This window comes from Ranitomeya variabilis, chromosome 2 (genome assembly GCF_051348905.1).
Source record: "Ranitomeya variabilis isolate aRanVar5 chromosome 2, aRanVar5.hap1, whole genome shotgun sequence".
In the NCBI taxonomy this organism is placed as follows: domain Eukaryota; kingdom Metazoa; phylum Chordata; class Amphibia; order Anura; family Dendrobatidae; genus Ranitomeya; species Ranitomeya variabilis.
In genome coordinates, this window is record NC_135233.1 from 686561449 (window position 1) to 686582566 (window position 21118).

Genomic DNA, 21118 nt, shown 5'->3' on the forward strand with positions numbered 1-21118 from the left:
TCCAGCATGCTCTGGACCTCAGACTTGGCCGAATGTTCACCTTCCAACAAGACAATGACCCTAAGCACACAGCTAAAATAACAAAGGAGTGGCTTCAGAACAACTCTGTGACCATTCTTGACTGGCCCAGCCAGAGCCCTTACCTAAACCCAATTGAGAATTTCTGGAGAGACCTGAAAATGGCTGTCCACCAACATTCAGCATCCAACCTGACGGAACTGGAGAGGATCTGCAAGGAAGAATGGCAGAGGATCCCCAAATCCAGGTGTGAAAAACTTGTTGCATCATTCCCAAGAAGATTCATGGCTGTACTAGCTCAAAAGGGTGATTCTACTTAATACTGAGCAAAGGGTCTGAATACTTATGACCATGTGATATTTCTTTTTTTTAAGAAATTTGCAAAAATTGCAACATTTCTGTTCTTTTTCAGTTAAGATGGGGTGCAGAGTGTACATTAATGAGAAAAAGTAGTAGTAAGGAGAAAAACACTGAAGTATTGACAAAAAGTATAGGGTGCAGCGATTCAGACATAGGTCTCCTTAACTAAATTTAACAGTATATATGCATATGACGCTGTTGAGTTTTGGGTCAGGCGAGTCCCACAGCTGTTCTGGAAAAGCTGACTGTACATGGACCATGAAACTCACACCTGTGAAGTTTGCGTAAGACTTTACTAAGGTTTTCTTTATTTCCTATTAACATTTTTTTAACTTTTCAATAGCCAGTATGAGGAAGTCACTGGTAAAGTACTGGAGAGGAGATATGTGTCACTCAGGATGGTGGCCTCAGTGATATACACCTGGAAAAACGTTCCAGCATACCAAGTGCAGAAAGGGGTTAATCAGCCATGTTAAGGTCTATGTTTTTGTGAAGATCTGAAGAGTGGGTGAGAGGCTGTTCACCATATCTCCACTTGGAGTGTCATCCAGAAGCTAAATATATAGCGTTTTGACTCATTCCGTATTCAGTGTGTATGGAGATGAGATCTTCAGAGTTGTTCTTGTGTTAAAGAGAACTGAACCTTGTGGTTTTTTTGTGATCCGATCTGCCACACCAGATATAGAAAATCAATAATCTTTTAAATAATAGTTGAGAAACTAGGAGTTATACATGCTTTACAATGACATTTCCAGACTTATTTGCAAACTCATCATTCCTGTCAGCTGCTAGCAAAAGAGTTGTTTGCTGTGTTTCCCAGGGCGAAAGAATATCTATTGGTCAAGCCACACACACCCACAGTGTAAGAGAAGGGTTGTTTTTATTTTCTGCCATAACTTGTACATGCAAGCTAATTTTTATATAAACAAGTGTATACAATCCTCAGCATAAATGAGTTACACCCTCTTTGAAAAGTAAGAATTTAATAAAAATGTCACCAAACACAAGAACAATTTTAAAAATTTTGACAAGATCGAGTTTCATAGAACATGTTTTAACCCACAACATGAAAGTACGTTTTAGAATATAACTTTCACTACAAAATCTTCAGGTTTAATCAAATTAGCTGATGCAAAAATGAATAGACCCACATAAGAAACAACTACATCTAGTATTTTGTATGACCTCTATGATTTTTAAGGCCAACACCAAGTCTCTAGGTATGGAATGAACAAATTGGTAACATACTGCAACTATAGATGAGCGAATATGTTCGAAAAACGATTGCCAAACATAAATTCAGCACAAATATGGTGCATGCGGATTTGTGATCATAAACACGAGCAAATTTTCTCAAAATCGGGAAAAGTAAAGTATTTTTAGCACTTTGGCTATGATAATGGTGGTGTATGATGAGGGGAGAGGATGGGGAAAGCTCAGAGGAGCAGGGTACTTGTAAAAAATTGTTCTTCTAACTTTATGTTTGCACATTGCGGCTAGCAAATCAGGGTGCAGGAAACATGCACAATGTCCAGACACAACAGCTTGTGTCATTGGCTGCTGAAATCACACGTCCCTCTCTATATAAAGAGCAGACATCTTATTTTAACGCCATTTTGTGAGAATAAAAGCGCAGAGAGGCTGCTCCTGATGCTGGTCCTGGGCTGGGTGCTGATAGATTTTAGCTAGTTAACTAGGCAGTTTTTTCTAAGTCAGATACAGGTGCTTCTCACAAAATTAGAAAATCATCACAAAGTTAATTTATTTCAGTTCTTCAATACAAAAAGTGAAACTCATATATTTTATAGAGTCATTACAAACAGAGTGATCTATTTCAAGTGTTTATTTCTGTTCATTTTGATGATTATGGCTTACAGCCAACAAAGCCCAAAAGTCATTATTTCAGTAAATTAGAATAATTAACAAAACACCTGCAAAGGCTTCCTAAGCGTGTAAAAAGGTCACTTAGTCTGTTTCAGTAGGCTCCACAATCATGGGGAAGACTGCTGACTTGACAGATGCCAAGAATACAGTCATTGACACCCTCCACAAGGAGGGTAAGCCACAAAAGGTAATTGCTAAAGAAGCTGGCTGGTTACAGAATGCTCTATCCAAGAATATTAATGGAAAGTTGAGTGGAAGGAAAAAGTGTGGTAGAAAAAGGTGCACTTCATCTGTACGTGGGATAGGTGGTAATGTTAGTGAAAGCACTAGTGAACCAACACCGTCACGTCCTATCCAAATACAACTGACAACTTCTATTACTGGACAAGCTGCTCATCAGGATCACCTAAAACCCTGGGTTTAATGTCTAGTGACAAGGGTCAGGATGCTGCTTGGACCCTACTTCTTCCTGCCACGGATCCAAGCTAAAAAAAATTGGGTATTGGTGCAGATGATTTCCTCCTCTTGACTAGAATGTGTGAACAGCTCTGCAGACTCACCCATCTGTGGTTCCATACAGTCGGTTGGGCGGTTAGAGAGTTGTTTCAGGGGAAGCAAGGGTAATTGGGGTGCCACCTCTGTGGACTGTACTGTGTGTGATTTTGAGGTGGAGGAAGAGGAGGAGAGGCCACTTGAAGCTGCGCTTGCCATCCACTGGAGCACATGCTCTTTCTCGCCCTCATCAACAAGGCATACTGCTAAACAGCTGCCAAAGAAAAGGAGTTGAAACTCAGATATTTGAGACTCATGCGGACTGTACTGTGTCAGGGAGAGGAATGGGATAACACAGAGGATAATAATAGGTTGTAGATCCTCTTTGGTCTGAACACAGAGGCATGCTGCTGAGTAGGGCATCTGAGGAAGTGGAGGAGGAGGAATCCAAGGAGGTTATATTGAGCCCTACGGCACAGAAACAGAGTGATGCAACCATGATGAGCACTGCATCCTCAGCTACAACTGTGGCTGTGGTCATCAGCGTTCGTGGGTCTGCAGCTCACAGTGGTGGCAAGGGTTGCCTATCTTTGGCCTTTTTTGACACCACAAAGGATGAGCCAACTCATGTTATTTGCCAAATTTTTTTTTTTAAAATCTCAGTAGAGGGGAAAAGTGCAATAATTTTGAGTACTACATGCATGAACTTTCACATGCGCAATAAACATGCTCTACTCTAACAATTCCACTGCGATAAAAGGCTGGCCAGTGGACCTCAACAACCATCAGCTGCCCAAACATCCACATCTGCTGCTTCTTCTTCCTCCTCTGTTACCATGCCAAGTATTGTCACCTAGGTCTCCGACCGCAGAACCTCCGGTTCTTTGCCCTTTCCAGTCAGACTGAGAGAGAGCTCGTCAGCTGTAATGGAATCAGACATGTCTGCTGTTTTTGACCAATCTCAGAGAACAAGCACACCACAACTTTATCAATCCACCGTAACATCTTCGCCTGCACCTCACTCACGGTCCATGAGTTTGTCCGGTTCACTGTACTCCGCCCTCTCTCACCACTGCAGCCAGCCCTCAGTCCTGCAATTGTGGTCAGGAAAAATATTTTTGCTTCTACATATGACAAAGCTAAGAGCTTGAACCACGCTATCTCCAATCTATTGGCTACTGAAATGCTGCCTTTCTGCCTGGTAGATACAGATGGTTTCCGAAAGCTGATGGCCATCGCATTCCCTCAGTATCAGTTGCCGTTATATCGCTAAGAAAGCTGTGCCTGCTATACACCAACATGTTGCAGACAACATCACCCCTTTCTTGACTAAATCTATGTCTGCCAGGGTGCAGTTCACCACAGACACTAGGACGAGTAAGCATGGCCAAGGGCATTACATCTTGCTGACTGGGCACTGGGTGACTCTAGTGGCTGAGGGTGCGGTGGGGAGGGGGCTGCTCCACAAGTCTTGGAATCCCAAAAGCTTTCAGGACAAACCTCTGTAATTCACACTTCCTCCACTATTTCTGCCTCCTCCACCTCCTCTAAGCCTCCACCTGCTCTCTCAACCTCTGCCTTAATGAAACACGTGTTCCAACAGTGCAGAGCAAATCCCCATCACCTCTGTACTGTGCAGCCAGGCTCACCACAATCAGTCAATTTTAAAATTGATATGGCTAGGAGATCACAGTCATACAGCTGAAGAGTTGTGGACAGCTCTCCAGGCCGAGTTTGAGCCATGGCTGTCTCCACTGAACCTGGATCCAGGAAAGGCTGTGACCGATAACGGTGTGAACCTAGTGGCGGCCCTATGCCGAGGCAAGCTCACACACATGCCGTGCATGGCTCGCAGCAATTTCTCTGCCACTATCCTGGCCTGAGTGAGCTGCTGCAGAAAGAATGGAAGCTGTGTGCTCACTTGTGTTCCCACCCCTCGGGTCATCGACTTGCATTGATACAGAGGTCTTTGTCCATGCCAGTTAACAGGTTGATATGGGATGTGCCAACACAATGGAATTCCACTCTGCACATGTTGCAGCGACGAGCCCTGACACAGTATGTCATGTCATATAGCCTGGGCCAATGCAGTACAGACATGGGGCATATCACATTTATGGAGTGGACACAGATTAAGGACCTCTGCACCTTTCTGCAGAGTTTCAAAATGGCTACTAAGATGGTTACTTACTAATCCAGTCATCTACATGCTGGAGCAGACTTTGAATAGCCTAAGGGAGGAGGTGGTGGTCCCAGAGGAGGATGCAGAAGGGATTACATTGTCTCAAAGTTTAAGACCGTCGTCACACAGGCGGGTGCCAAGTGAGGGTGGATTACTGTGATCGAGGGGGGCTGTCGATACCAGACAAACTGTTAATGAAGGTGCAAGATCCGAGGAACAAATAAAGGAGTAAGAGGTGATGGGAAAGCAACTGTCAGGAGATGAAGAGGATAAAAATCTCATCTTTCTGGTTCGTGGTTGGCGGGAGAGTATGGAGGAAACCAGCCTCAGTTTTACCCAGTCATCAACACAGCATGGCCTTGGACGTCATGAAAGAGCCCGGCATATGAGTTCCTTCTTGCTACACTATCTGCAACATGATCCCCATATACAGTACAGACCAAAAGTTGGGACACACCTTCTCATTTAAAGATTTTTCAGTATTTTCATGACTATGAAAATTGTACATTCACACTGAAGGCATCAAAACTATGAATTAACACATGTGGAATTATATACTAAACAAAAAAGTGTGAAACAACTGAAAATATGTCTTATATTCTGGGTTTTTCAAAGTAGCCACCTTTTGATTTGCTGACTGCTTTGCACACTCTTGGCATTCTCTTGATGAGCTTCAAGAGGTAGTCACCGGGAATTGTCTTCCAACAATCTTGAAGGAGTTCCCAGAGATGCTTAGCACTTGTTGGCCCTTTTGCCTTCACTCTGCGGTCCAGCTCACCCCAAACCATCTCAATTGGGTTCAGGTCTGATGACTGTGAAGGCCAGGTCATCTGGCATAGCACTCCATCACTCTCCTTCTTGGTCAAATAGCTCTTACATAGCCTGGAGGTGTGTTTGGAGTAATTGTCCTGTTGAAAAATAAATGATGGTCCAACTAAACGCAAACCGGATGGAATAGCATGCCGCTGCATGATGCTGTGGTAGCCATGCTGGTTCAGTATGCCTTCAATTTTGAATAAATCCCCAACAGTGTCACCGGCAAAGCACCCCCACACCATCACACCTCCTCCTCCATGCTTCACGGTGGGAACCAGGCATGTAGAGTCCATCCGTTCAACTTTTCTGCGTCGCACAAAGACACGGTGGTTGGAACCAAAGATCTCAAATTTGGACTTATCAGACAAAGGCACAGATTTCCACTGGTCTAACAAGTCTCTTCTGCTTGTTGCCTGTCCTTAGCAGTGGTTTCCTAGCACCTATTTTACCATGAACTCCTGCTGCACAAAGTCTCCTCTTAACAGTTGTTGTAGAGATGTGTCTGCTGCTAGTACTCTGTGTGGCATTGACCTGGTCTCTAATCTGAGCTGCTGTTAACCTGTGATTTCTGAGGCTGGTGAAAGCAGAACCAAAGGAGAGTGTGGAGGGCACCACCAAACGTATAGCTACAAGGGGTTCACCATGGGCAAAAATACAACAATCAAATACAAAAAAAGAAAAAAAGCATGCCCATAAAGTAGGGAACACCCAAGCTCATTAGACTTATAAAGTTTTATTTCAATTACAAAAAGATAATCACAGCGGATAAGACACACCAACAATTTTAAAACATTTAAAAAACACACAATGTGAATACTCAGTGGCCATGCCTTATAATAAAGTCCATGACCCACCGCAGCTACCTACTCAGAACCAAAATGATAATGTGAGCTCCAAAACATGCATATAGAAGACCACCCAATTGTAACAGGACTGCATATGTAACAATAGACCTTGTATGTAATATTGTGCATGCCATAAACACATGCAGGTAAATACACTGACCTACCTATTCACAGTACCATATAGCTAAATAGGATAAAGGAACACATGATCAGTTCTGAACAATTCTTTATATTCGCCTAGAAAGACCAGGCTGATTAAATCAACATGCTCCCAAAACCATATGGATCCCATTCAAAAGTAATACCAATGGGGCCCAGGCTATAATGGTATACAAAACCTGGCTCCACCATAGACAAGGAAAAGGAAAAGAAGGCCAATGCTCAAACCCCACAATTGGGGTATGTACAAGTTCAATGGAGCATCATTTTACCTGAGAGCAGGAGCGGGCGAGCACCCCACGTGTATCGCTACTACAATTGTGGCTTCTTCAGGGGAAGAAAGTGAATGTACGCTGTGTTCAACACGTGTGTAATATAGCTATCATGATTGATTATTTAATTCAAAAACCCGTGAATGCTGGAGTATCGAAACACGGTTTTACACAAACTTAAGAGAGGTTATCCCCAAGACAGCAGTGAGGCACATAGTGTGCATCACAGCTCTAGACTTCCAACCTCCGGCTCGTCAATTTGTCAATGCCAAAACATTAGCAGCAGTTTAAGTGGCAGAAGCAATTTCTGTGAGTCCTTTGACACCTTTTTTAGACCAGTTCATGCACCAGCACACCAAAGTCCAAGTCGAACATGTGGTGAACTACTGGGGAGGATGGCGCAGGAGTATCTAGAACTCAATATCAATACCATTAGGGAGTGTTTGGAACCTTTTACATTTTGGTCTTCAAAAATTGATTAGTGGCCTGAGCTCACCTGTCACGCTTTGGTGTTTTTATCATGCCCAGCAGCGTTCTCTCAGAACGTGTCTTCAGCGCTGCTGGTGGTGTCCTGATGGATAAGCCCAGCTGCCTGTCCCCTGAAAGTGTAGACCACCTAACTTTCATCAAGTTGAACAAGTCATGGATCTCCAAGGACTTTTGCACCCCAATCGCAGACTGTATAGTCTAGGCGATGTTGTAGTTTTTAGTGTGCTGCGTTGGTCTCGAGTAATTGTAGTCTGTGATATCCTGGTTGGGTCTCAATCTGCTGGATTGGCTGTAGTAGAAGAGGTGTCGCTCCACATTAAACTATTTCTACTCTGGTGAAATTGATGCCACTTTGGTGGTGTCTGCCAATAATGTTTGGAACTGTGGAGACTCCTGATTGGGTATCTTCTTCTGCTGGCTTGGCTTTAGTGGAAGGGATGTCGCTCCCCATTATATTATTTCTACTCTGGCGAAATTGATGCCACTTTGGTGGTGTCTCCCTCTAATTATTTTAAATTTGAAGACTACTGATTGGGTCTCCATCTGCTGGGTTGGCTGTAGTGGAAGAGGTATCAGTCCCTATTATACTATTTCTACTCTCTTGAAATTGATGCCAATTTGGTGATGTCTGCCTCTAATTATTTTAAATTTGAAGACTCTTGTTGTGTCTGCATCTGCTGGGTTGACTGTAATGGAAGAGGTGTTGGTCCCCTGTATACTAGTTATAGTTTATTGAAATTGATGCCACTTTGGTGGTGTCTGTCAATAATTTTTGGAAATGTGGAGACTCCTGATTGAGTATCTCCATCTGCTGAGTTGGCTGTAGTGGAAGAGGTGTCTGTCCCCATTATACTAGTTATACTCTGTTGAAATTGATGCCACTTTGGTGGTGTCTGCCACAAATTTTTGGAACTGTGAACACTCTTGATTGGGTCTCCATCTGCTGGGTTGGCTATAATGGAAGAGATGTCGGTCACTGTTATACTATTTCTACTCTGGTGAAATTGATGCCACTTTGGTGGTGTCTGCCACTAATTTTTGGAAATGTGAACACTCCTGGTTGGGTCTCTATCTGCTAGGTTGGCTGTAGTGGAAGAGGTGTCAGTCCCCATAATACTATTTCTACTCTGGCGGAGTCTGCCACTTATTTTTGTAAATGTGGAGACTCCTGATTGGGTCTCCATTTGCTGCGTTGCCTGTAGTTGAAGACATTTCAATCCCCATTATACTATTTATACTCTATTGAAATTGATTCCACTTTGGTGGTGTCTTCCACTAATTTTTAGAAATGTGTAGACATTTGATTGGGTCTCGTTCATGTCTGTTGCCTGTAGCAGTAGGCCTCCACTTCCCATAAGTCAATTGCTCTTGTTTCTATCCTTACATTTTTCTGACAATAGTAGTCTACGAAACTGATATTTGTGCCACCTGAGTGAAACTGAGCATAAAAGCAGGTTGAGCTGTTGCATGTGGTATCATAGCACCCAGCACAGCAGGCCTACACTGATGCCTCATTCACCTTGTCATAATTTGAAGTTCAATTCAAAGCTGTAAGTGCTGGCCCAGACCCTGATACCTCATGCATGGCTGATTGCTGCTGAGCCACTCTAAAATTTGTACTGTGAGTCAATTGAGGCCACTTTCCTGGTGTCTGCCCCTAATTTGATGTGTTTTGTCAGCTTTTGGGCCCACTTGAAGGTCTTGTGTATGTGTTTGTTTTTGCAACCCATTGATTCCAATGATATTTGTATATGTTCGGTGAATATTGTAAAATCGGCAATCGAAATCCGAACCAAACATTGAAATATTAGCTCATCCATAATGCATCATTTTTATTCTTCAACAACTACCTCTTTTAGAACCTGGATGCTGGTTGGAGAGTGATGCTCACATTGTGTTAGGCTTACTAGTAGAGGTGTATTCTCTAAGCTTCAGGTCCAGGTGGGCACACAGACCCTGATGTTGAGGTAGCAAGCAGGAAGTTCGTGGGCAGCGAGGATTTGGCACACTCAGAAATGTCAGGATCAGCCAAACATAGAGGTCTAGAATCTCAATGCCAAAACACAGGTGTGTGCCTAAATGTGCCTTAAATAAGTTTCAGGAGATGATGTCATTGAATCATGCTGGACAACTTACAAATGAGGGCAGTGGACCCTGTTAAGGAAGTGGAGCCTGATATACTTGGGACACGAGTGTTCCAGTATCCCCCTTATAAGGCCCCTCACAGATGAGTCAGTGACAGTAATAAGAGGATGCTTAGTATGATATCTATTGAGCAGGATAGGAGCATCTATGTCCAAAGATACGGGGAAGAGAGGGAGAAGGGGGGAAATTGTGCTGTATAGAGTACATGGAGGGGGGAGGGGTCAGGGGAGGACTCTGTGGAGAACATAGAGGGGCTCTGTATGGAGAAAATGGGGGGGTTGAAAGGGAGAGGGGGATTGCGCTGTATGAAGAACATGGGGGATCAGGGAGGAACTTGGTATGGAAAACATGGGGGGGCACTGTATGGGTAACATAAAGGGGGACTCGGTATGGAGAACCTGGAGAGTGCTGTATGGATAACATAGGGGGGACTCAGCATGGAGAACTTGTGGGTGTGGTATGGAGAACATGGGGGTGACTCTGTATGGAGAATATGGGGTTTCTGTATGAAGCACATGGGTTTATACATGGAGAACATGGGGGACTCTGCATGGAGAACATGGGGGGATGACTGTATGGAGGACATTGGGGATGACTCGGTAGGGAGAACATGGGGGGCTCTGTATGGAGAACATTGGTGGACAGCTCAGTATTAAGAACATGGGGAGGACTTTATATGGAGAACATGGGGGAGGACTCTATATGAAGAACATGGAGGAGGACTCTATATGAAGAACATGGGGGAGGACTCTGTATAGACAACATGAGGGGATGACTCAATATGGAGAACATGTGGGGTGGGGACGATTCGGTATGTAGAACATGGGGAAGGACTCTGTATAGAGAACATAAGGGGGACTCTTTGTATAAAGAATATGAGGGGTGCTGTATGGATAACATGGGGGGTGTGGTATGAAGAACATGGGGGAACTCCGTATGGAGAACATGAGGGGTGCTGTAAGAGAACATGGTTGTGACTCTGTATAGAGAATATGGGGTTACTGTATTAAGCATATGGGTTATGTATGGGGAACATGGGGGGGAGGACTCAGTATGGAGAACATGTGGGGGGAGGACAACTCAGTATGTAGAACATGGGGTGGTGGGGACTCAGTAGAGAGAAAATGGGGGTGATGACTCTGTATCGAGAGCATGGGTTTTTTTCTATAGAGAACATGGGGAGGACCCTGTATACAGAGCATGGGGGGACTCTGTATGGAGAACATGGTGAGGACACTGTATAGAGAACATAAGGGAGGATTCTGTATGGAGAACATGGGGGACTCTGTATGGAGAACATGAGGGAATTCTGTATGAGAACATGGAGGGCGGGGGGTCTCTGTATGGAGAACATGGGGGGAGCCTGATATGGAGAATGGAGATGACAGTGTGGTGGTGTTTGTTTGAGGAGGTAGTGTGATTGTCATATTTCACTAGGGCAAATATTGTGGTGGGAATTTTTTTATATGAGAGTATAGTGTGGAGACTATGTACCATAAGTGAGACAGTGTGGGGTAATTTTGTTTTTACATAGAGAGCATAGACAGGAGCAATTAATTAGTGACACAAAATAGGGCTTATTTAGTTCACAGCATGTGTGGTTATTTTCAATCAGGAATATTATAATGACATTTATTTTTAAGGGCACTGTTTCATCATGTGCTGCAGAAGACTGAAGAAGATAGAAGCCTACAGAGATGAGCTGCGGCTGTGAGAAGTCATCATTGAGTCACGTACTTTGTGCTAAGGTGCATGCACATTGGTCAGTTGTAGCCTTTAACCTCTTTCCGACGTTGGGCGTAATTATACGACCATGTTGGAATTCCTCCCTTTGAAGTGGGCTCTGAGTGGCACTGAGCCCACATCTTTCCCAGCACATGTCAGCTGTTTTGAACAGCTGACATGTGCCTCTAACAGCCGCAGGTGGAATAGCCATCCACCTGTAGCTGTTAACCTGTTAAATGCTGCTGTCAGGCTGTCCATGCATGTGCTGTGACAGTGACACAGCCGCGACACATGCAACAGTTTTTATTATTACTACTGTAAAATTGACAGCTCTTGTTGCTGCAGTTTTCTGGAAACATACTAAGGAACATTCTTTGGTAAAACTGGTTTGGAGACGCCATCTTAGAGTAATACTACAAGGACATGTTTGTATTACATAAATAAATGCCCTAGATAGCTTGTCTTAAAAGAATGCATAAATCTGTGCAATGCTGCAGCAGTAACTAGTCATGGTTGCGACCACACCCACTTTTCCTTGATTGATGTCCTGCTCAGCACATCTAGTTCTGATCTCTCACACTTAAGGCTCACTCACACCACCATCGGATGAGTGCTAACCAATTTTTTTATCAGACAGCATTTGGACCAATGTTATTCAATGGGGCATTGCTGAGTGATGACCTTTTTTTTCCCACTGGCAGAATCTGTCTGTGAAAAAAATTTCAACATGATCCATCACTAGGAATATCTGGGAATAAGCAAGATACTATTGTATGTGCAAAAATCTCCCCTGAAAACCCTGAAGGGTGAAACGCGGTGGAAGGCACATGATTATACAGGGCTCTTTCACTATAAGGGCCAGCTGTGGACTGCCTTTGTTAAGGCAGGAGCTAAGGGACTGGTGTCAACTCAGAAATCTGAGGTACAATATAGGGCCTCCAGAAAACTCCAGCTAACTATAACTACAACCCCTGGCAAAAATTATGGAATCACCAGCCTCGGAGGATGTTCATTCAGTTGTTTAATTTTGTACAAAAAAAGCAGATCACAGACATGGCACAAAACTAAAGTCATTTCAAATGGCAACTTTCTGGCTTTAAGAAACACTAAAAGAAATCAAGAACAAAAAATGTGGTTGTCAGTAATGGCTACTTTTTGTAACCAAGCATAGGGAAAAAATTATGGAATCACTCAATTCTGAGGAAAAAAGTATGGAATCACCCTGTAAATTTTCATACCCAAAAATAACACCTGCATCAAATTAGATCTGCTCGTTAGGTAAAAGGAGTGATCACACCTTGGAGAGCTGTTGCACCAAGTGGACTGACATGAATCATGGCTCCAACACGAGAGATGTCAATTGAAACAAAGGAGAGGATTATCAAACTCTTAAAAGAGGGTAAATCATCACGCAATGTTGCAAAAGATGTTGGTTGTTCACAGTCAGCTGTGTCTAAAATCTGGACCAAATACAAACAACATGGGAAGGTTGTTAAAGACAAACATACTGGTAGACCAAGGAAGACATCAAAGCGTCAAGACCGGAAACTTAAACAATAAGTCTCCAAAACAGGAAATGCACAACAAAACAAATGAGGAAGGAATGGGTGGAAACTGGAGTCAACATCTGTGACTGAACTGTAAGAAACTGCCTAAAGGAAATGGGATTTACATACAGAAAAGCAAAACGAAAGCCATCATTAACACCTAAACAGAAAAAAACAAGGTTACAATGGGCTAAGGAAAAGCAATAGAGGTCTGTAGATGACTGGATGAAAATCATATTCCGTGATGAATCGCGAATCTGCATTAGGCAAGGTGATGATGCTGTAACTTTTGTTTGGTGCCGTTCCAATGAGATTTACAAAGATGACTGCCTGAAGAGAACATGCAAATTTCCACAGTCATTGATGATATGGGGCTGCATGTCAGGTAAAGGCACTGGGGAGATGGCTGTCATTACATCTTCAATAAATGCTCACGTTTATGTTGATATTTTCGACACTTTTCTTATCCCATCAATTGAAAGAATGTTTGGGGATGATGAAATAATTGAAGAATTTAAAATCTTTGGTGGAAGTTGAAGAAAATGGTCCATGACAAGGCTCCAACCTGCAAAACTGATATGGAAACAGCAATCAGAGAAAGTTGGAGCCAGATTGATGAAGAGTACTGTTTGACACTCATTAACTCCATGCCTCAGAGACTGCAAGCTGTTAGAAAAGCCAGAGGTGGTGCAACAAAATACTAGTGATGTGTTGGATTGTTTTTTTGTTTGTTTGCTTTTCATGATTCCATAATTTTTTCCTCAGAATTGAGTGAGTCCATAATTTTTTCCCGATGCTTGGTTAAAAAAGTAACCATTACTCACTATCACATTTTTTGTTCTTGATTTCTTTTAGTGTTTCTTAAAGCCAGAAAGTTGCCATTTGAAATGACTTTAGTTTTGTGCCATGTCTGTGATCTGCTTTTTTTCTACAAAATTAAACAACTGAATGAACATCCTCCAAGGCCGGTGATTCCATAATTTTTGCCAGGGGTTGTATAACTGATTCAGGTTTGTAGGTCGCCTTGCTCACACCTGCCTTTTCAGCTTTGCCCATACATTTTCAATAGGATTGAGATTAGGGCTTTTTGATGGCCACTCCAAAACATTGACTTTGTTATCTTTAAGCTACTTTGTTACCATTTTGGCAATATGCTTCAGGTCATTGTCCATTTGGAAGACCCATTTCCGCCCAAGCTTTAACTTCCTGTCTGATGTCTTGAGAAGTTGCTTCAGTATTGCCACATAATCTTCTTTTCTCTTGATGGCATCTATTTTGTGAAGTGCACCAGTCCCTCCTGCAGCAAAGCATCCCCACAACATGATGCTGCCACCACCGTGTTTCACAGTTGGAATGGTGCTCTTAGGCTTCCAAGCTTCTCCCTTTTCAAACATAATGATGGTCACTATGCCCAAAAAGCTCAATTTTAGTTTCATCAGACCACAGGACTTGTCTCCAAAAGTTAAGGTCTTTGCTCCTGTGTGCATTTCCAAACATTAATCTGGCTTTTTTTTGTGGAGTAATGGCTTTTTCCTGGCACAGTGGCTTTTCAGCCCATGTTGATACATACTTATTTCACTGTGGATATTGACACAATCTTACCAGCTTCCGCCATCATCATTAGAATGTCTTTTGCTTTTGTCCTTGGTTTGCTATGCACATGTCGGACTAAAGCACGTTCATCTCTGGGACACAGAACCCATCTCCTACCTGAGCAGTATGATGGTTGGACATTCCCATCTTGTTTGTACTTGCATATAATTGTTTGTACAGATGATCGAGACACCTTCAGGTATCTTGAAATCGTACCCAAGGATGAGTCAGATTTGTGCAAGTCCACAGTTCTCTTCTTGATATCTTGGCTGATTTCTTGATACTTTCCCATAATGCTACACAAAGAAACAGTGTGATTCAGGTGTGCATTAAAATGCATCCACAGGCATGTCTCTTATTAACTCAGATGTTGCAAAAAAAACAACCAGATGCTTCCAAACACATGAAATCATCATATGGCCAGTTCAGAATTGTTTAAAGGCATAGTAATCTTAGTGTATATAAGCTTTTGACTTTGCAGTAAGTAATAGAAATGCCTTAACACATTCCCTCTCTCTCTCATTATTCTGACATTTGGCAAATATTAATAATTATGGTAATCCTACTTTACATAGAACGGGAAAGGTTTATTCTGATTTCATGTCAGATATTGAGAAAAACATGCAGATGTGTCTTTTATATTGTGTACTAGATGGTGGCCCGATTCTAATGCATCGGGTATTCTAAAATATGTATGTAGTTTATTTATGAAGTTTTCAGAATAAAGCAATTCATACAGAGGATTTGGTCGGCCGGGCGCAAGCAATTAGCAAAGCGCCAATTCACGGCCGGACTGCACCTGTCGCTGATTGTTCGCGGCCGACCGGGTGTGAGCAATCAGTGAAGCCAGGGCCTGCTCCATGTTTTTGAGGGCCCCGGGCGAAAGAGTCTCAGTGGGCCCCCCTCTTTAACACATACCATGATTTATGATGCACAGATACAGCAGAGAAATATACCACAGCCAAGTAGCATATAACACAGCCCACGTAGTATATAGCACAGCCACATAGCATATAGCACAGGCCACGTAGTATATAGCACAGGCCATGCAGTATATAACACAGCCCATGTATCATATAGCACAGCCACGTAGCATATAACACAGCCAAGTAGCATATAACACAGCCATGTAGTATATAACACAGCCATGTAGTATATAACACAGCCCACATAGTATATAGCACAGCCACGTAGTATATAGCACAGCCCATATAGTATATAGCACAGCCCACATATATAGCACAGCCCACGCAGTGTATAACACAGTCCACGTAGTATATAGCACAGCCCACGTAGTATATAACACAGCCCACGCAGTGTATAACACAGCTCACATAGTATATAACACAGCCGACGTAGTATATAACACAGGCCACGTAGTATATAACACAGGCCACATAGTAAATAACAGCCACGTAGTATATAGCACAGCCACATCGTATATTGCCCAGCCACGTATATTGCACAGCTACGTAGTATATAGCACAGCCCACATAGTATATAACACAGCCACTTAGTATATAGCACCACCAACGTATTATATAGCACAGCCACGTATATAGCACAGCCCATGAAGTAAATAGCACAGCTCACACAGTATATAACACAGCCACGTAGTATATTGCCCAGCCACATATATTGTACAGCTACGTAGTATATAGCACAGCCCACGTAGTATATAACACAGCCACATAGTATATAGCACAGCCCACGAAGTAAATAGCACAGCTCACGCAGTATATAACACAGCTACATAGTATATTGCCCAGCCACGTAATATATTGCACAGCCATGTAGTATAGAGCACAGCCCACGTAGTATATAGCACAGAGACATAGTATATAACACAGCCCATGCAGTATATAACACAGCCCACGTAATATATAGCACAGCCCACGTAGTATATAGCAATGTGGGCACCATATCCCTGTTAAAAAAAAGAATTAAAATAAAAAATAGTTATATACTCATCTTCCAGTGGCCCCTGGATCCAGGCGAGGCATTTAGCGATGCTCCTCGCAACACTCCGGTCCCAAGAATGCATTGCGGTCTTGCGAGATGATGATGCAGCGGTCTCGCGAGACCGCTACCTCATCATCTCACGAGACCACAATGCTTGGCCCGAAGCATCGCGACGAGTGGGAAAGGCGCCGGAAGGTAAGTATATAATGATTTTTTAGTTTTTTATTATTTTTAACATTAGATCTTTTTACTTTTGATGCTGCATAGGCAGCATCAATAGTAAAAAGTTGGTCACACAGGGTTAATGGTCAGACAGGGTTAATAGCAGCGTTAACGGACTGTGTTACACCGCGGCATAACGCGGTGTAACGCAGCCATTAAGCCTGTGTGAGCGCTGACTGGAGGTGAGTATGGAGGGGGCACTGACGGAAAGTAGGAAGGGGCAAATTCGTGGCTGGACTGTGCCCGTCGCTGATTGGTCGCAGCCTACCAGCCGCAACCAATCAGCGACGCGGGATTTCCGTTACAGACAGGCAGACAGAAAGACAGACAGAAAGACAGACAGACAGAGGTGACCCTTAGACAATTATATAGATAGATGTAAACATCTGGTTTCAACTGTAGGTATAAGATGTCTCACTGAAAATAGATGCCTGCGTACCTGGTATTTATAGATGCATGCTATAATTTATTATTTGTGTGATGCACAAGAAGGTGACTAATCCTGTTTATACAATAATATAGCCTGCCAGTTTACTGATCATATAGCAGACTATATAGGGATTTTTTGTTGTTGCCTTCAATACAAGAGTTTTGTGCAGAATCACTGAATGAGTTCACTGTGGTGCACCTGTAGAATATATGCTACATCTTGTAAAAGCTAAATGGTCGGTATCATGCGATGATATAGTTTTTATGTAGCATATTCAGATGAGAATTAAGTATGATTGGGGAAGGTCTTGATTACCTGGATCGAATAGAACCACGGTTGAGAGACTCGTTGGTATTGGTCTGGCAGGCCGTCGTTTGATGTTTATGTGTTTTGTCTTTGTACCTTTTAGGTAATTTTATATTTGTCTTTTTATAATAAGAATTAATAAAAGTAAAATATTAGCTTTTAGCCTCACTAATTTGCTGATACATACTTGCCTGTGAGTAGGGAGGACTGGTGACTGGAGGCACTCCTTCTTTTATAACACCTTACTGATCTGTGAAAAATGCAGCATGCTGCGATTTCACTCCGAAATTGGATGGAAGCGAGAAAAAAATTTTGAATACGGAACCACAGTATAGCACCTAATTTTTACAGGTACATTACAATTCTGTAGCATAGAAAACTGTAAATTATTAATAACTGCTTGAGTGTAAAAAAAGGATTGCATAGGGATAGCAGTATGCTCTGGATGAAAATCGGACAGACTTTTTTTTTACGCTTGCGTGAACCTAGCCTTAGTGGGACGTCAAACAAAATCTCTGGCAGCAAGTTTCCTTGAAGCTCAAATTTCTTCTGCACAAGTCTCACTCTTGAGACACAGCAAACTAAATGTTGCTTTATACAGACTCACTTCAATGCTAACAATAAATCGCCGAACCTCTAGCTTTAGGCTAATATGGAAGACATTTATGTGTTTAAGAAATTAGTAAGAATGAATGTCCAAGAGAAAGAGTTGATTCACATTCTCGTGTGCCAAAATTGTATCATCCAAAGTTTTAAAAGCACGATGCAAAGGATTTCATGGGGGTCTATGAGCTACGCGTTTCAAACACGGTCTCTGTGTTCTTTTTCAAAGCCCTGCTTTGTATTTACATAGAAATAACTTGGCTGATATACCAGGCAAAATATACCTTGTGTGGCTTTCACTGTAGAGATCAAGTTGGCCGTCTAAACATCAAGTTACAGTACATTCAGCTCAAAAGGTAATGAGATCACCGATACAGATAAGCTAGTCCACTCCTTGGGAGACAATGACCTGTCCTCTCATGTGACCTTGCTGGAGAGCACAGCTGTTCATGTGACAATATAGAGGTAACCTAGCAATGTCAGAAAGACGTGATGTAACACTATTACGGAAAGCCTGTAATATCAGATCGATCTGATATAATTATAGCTTTAATCCTTATCAGATGGGATACAGAATATTTCAATTTTTATTGCTTTTTTGCCCTTGTCAAGTGCAACATAATATAATGGTATTATTCTGTGCTTAGTAGAGGAAGTGTCTATGTAATTTATGTTTATGAAACATCAGTGGGATACAAAGGGAAAATGTGCAAATAATTCCAGCTGCCACTGTTAGCAGCACAAAAATGGAAACCACTCATAATACAGAGGAGGATCCCAGCGGTGGGACCTGCAATTCTTCATTGTGGACATATACAAGATGGGAATAAATCTTTAACCCTGGATTTATTGTTTGTTTTAAAGGTAATTTGTCCCCAGATTTTTGCTACCTAATCTGACAAATGTATAATATAGAGATAGAGACCCTGATTCCAGCAATGTGTCACTTACTGGGTTGCTTAGTGTAGTTTTAATAAAATCCTTGTTTTATCCTTGTTTCATCAACAAGAGATTATTACTGGAGGATGGATAAACTTGCTGCCATGTAGTTCTCCAAATTCATGAGCTCTGTGTAATTCAACTTTCACCATTGATTGGCAGCTTTCTGCCTATGCACAGTGTACACAGAAAGCTGCCAGTCAGTGGTGTGAATGGGGATATGTAGAGCTCAGCATTGAGAGAACTGGTAGATCTGTAGCACATAAAACAGTCTTTAATCAAAACTGAAACAAGCAACAAAGTAAGTGATACATCACTGGAATTAGGGTTTCTGCTTCTACATCATACTGCTCTTTGACAAATTGTGTTTAAATGGTCTACAGCTAAGATCAGTTACTCAATCTTGCGCTAGTTTCATCTTGATTCATTTTTTTGCAAGACTAAATGCTTTCTGGGTTACTATGGTGAAACGACATTTAGGATGTCTTGAAGATTAAAAGGAAATGTCTCATCAAAGAAAGACCTATTGTTGAAATCAGGTTATTATGTTAACCCTTTTGCGTTTTCGTTTTTGCTCCCCTTCTTCCCAGTGCCATAACTTTTTTTATTTTTTGGTCAATATGGCCATATGAGGGCTTGTTTTTTGCGGGACTAGTTGTACTTTTGAACAGTACCATTGGTTTGAACAAACCGTGTACTTGAAAACGGAAAACAAATTCCAAGTGCGGTGAAATTGCAAAAAAAGTGTAATCCCACAGTTGTTTTTTGTTTTGCTGTTTTACCTTGATCACCAATTGCTAAAACTGACCTGCCATTATGATTCTCCAGGTCATTACGAGTTCATAGACACCAAACATGTCTAGGTTCTTTTTTATCTAAGTGGTAAAAAAAATTCCAAACTTTGCTAAAATTAATTGTGCCATTTTCCTATACCAGTAGCGTCTCCTTTTTTTTTTTTGAGTGCATAGCTGACATTTTTAATTATACCATTTTGGTGCTGATATGATCTTTTAATCTCCCGTTATTGCATTTTAATATAATGTCGTATCAATCAAAAAAGCGTAATTCTGTAGTTTTGACATTTTTCTCGCTACTCCGTTTAGCAATCGGGTTATTCCTTTTTTTTATTGATAGATCGGGCGATTCTGAACGCGGTGATACCAAATATGTGTATGTTTGACTTTTTTTATTATTGTTTTATTTTGAATGGGGCATTTGGGGTGATTTGAGCTTTTATATATTTTTTTCCTATTTATATTTTTAAAAACATTTTTTTTTACTTTTGGCATGCTTCAATAGTTTCCATGGGAAACTAGAAGCTGTCATAACCCGATCAGCTCTCCTACATACAGATGGCCTGTATGTATCAGAATTACTCACCTGCTATGAGCACCGACCACCGGGCGGCGCTCATAGCAAGTCGGCAGTGACAACTATAGAGGTGTGCAGGATACCTCTGTTGTCATGCCAACCCATCGGTAACCCACAATCACGTGACGGGGGTCACCGATGGGCGGATTTAACAGCAGCATTTAATGGGTTAATAACCACGAGTGACTCGCAATTCCACCTGCAGGGCACATGTCAGCTGTTCAAAACAGCTGACATGTGCCGGGAAAGTTGTGAGCTCATCACCGGAGCCCACATCAAAGGGAGGGTGTCCGAAATTGGGGTACTATTATGCCCAATATCGTAAAGGGGTTAAATGGGATTTTTTATAAAATTGTATTGTATCAGCCATCATGTGAATTTAACAGCTGCAGGCTTCCATTGGCGTGCTGGTGATGTAATTGTGGGGCAGTGATGGGTTGCATAACATCCAAGGTCTGCTGTTCAAAGATCTATTCCTGGTATAGAAGCAAGGCTCACTGGCCTCTAATTTCCTGGCTCCATCTTCTTTTGTTTGCTGAAGATAGGAACAATATTTGCCTTTCTCCAATCTTCTGGGACTTCTCATGTTCTGCAGGATTTGTCAAATATTCTGGCTGGTGGTTTTGCAATTTTCTCTGCTATCTCTTTACCCTAGGATGTACAGTGGCATGTAAAAGTTTGGGCATCCCTGGTCAAAAATGCTGTTATTGTGAACAGTTAAGGAAGTTGAAAACAAAATGATTTGTAGAAGGTCTAAA